This window comes from Malania oleifera, chromosome 11 (assembly GCF_029873635.1).
Source record: "Malania oleifera isolate guangnan ecotype guangnan chromosome 11, ASM2987363v1, whole genome shotgun sequence".
In the NCBI taxonomy this organism is placed as follows: Eukaryota; Viridiplantae; Streptophyta; class Magnoliopsida; order Santalales; family Ximeniaceae; genus Malania; species Malania oleifera.
In genome coordinates this window covers 83,246,858-83,248,154 of record NC_080427.1, presented here as the reverse complement: position 1 = coordinate 83,248,154, position 1,297 = coordinate 83,246,858, and positions in this window count along the sequence as shown.

The following is a 1,297-nucleotide window of genomic DNA, read 5'->3' as shown; positions in this document are numbered from 1 at the left end:
ATACACTTCAAAACTTCATTTTCCTTGATCATTCAAGTGTTGTGAGTATATTTAGTGTGCTTGTGCATCATTCTAATTTGCTCATACTCTCATTTGTTATATTGATTGTTTGATTTTTGTTAAGAGTAAAGCTTGAAGTTCTCCCATCAATTTTATTTGATAAATCTTGTGTGTGAAGACTTAGTGGCTTGTGGTTCTTGCATTGTCATAGCAAGTTACCTTAGCCTATAATTTTTTGTGTGCAAAAATATTTTACAAACTCAGGTTTGAATATCTCATTGTGCATTGTTATTGAGAAAATTATTTTGGAGATATTTTAGATTTCTATTAGTTTGAATCTTTGAAACACTAAATTAAGATTGAGAGTTTATCATTGCCTAGTTTCAAAGATTAGCTTGTATAAACACTTATGTGCTTGACTTGAGATAATCATTATACTAAGTGTTGATTGCACACGTAAAGCACCGAGCTTATAGTTCTTACATCATTAAGGTGCATTTATTATATTGTGTGTAGTGGTACATATTCGCTTGTATAAGAAGCATTTCTATATACAAATTTTATACACATTGATTATATTCTAGGCATGGGCCTGAAGAGGGAGACTAACCCTGTGGAATAGTCCCAAACTGGCTTAGACCCTATTAGGAAAGCTAAGTGCGCCATCCTAGTAAGGCGTGTTGGTTGAGATTAGCCCCTTGAATTGACCTGATTGTAATCAGTGCCACTCCACTCGTTAAGTGAGCAGTAGTGGAATCCTTGTGCTGGTGTGGCCAAGGTGGGGACGTAGGCATAGTTGACCGAACCCCGATAACATATTTGGTGTTGACTTTATTTTCCGCAATTTACTTTTTGCACCTGTATGTCTACGTTTATCATTTAAATATTCGATTGAAATTGTGAATATATAGAAAGACCCTAGGTTTGTGAAATACTGCTTGCTAGATTAGTTGAACCTAGGGGATTAATTTTTTAAATACCCAATTCACCCCCCTCTTGGGAATACACCAAAACTAACAAAAACTCATTAAATATAATCTGTAAAACTGTATAATTTCTCACTATGAATTATTCAAAATCTTACTCTGGAAACCCATAATCATATACTATATTTTATTGGTAAAAATCTCTAATTTAACTAGCATAACATATTTCTCTTACTTGGCTAACTGAGAATCGTTTATTATTTACTAATTCATGCCTACGACATTCATGATTCCAAAACCCTGAAATTAGACATATATGTTTTTCCCAGTCAATCAAAAGAATTTCCAAGAATAATTATCCAATTCACATC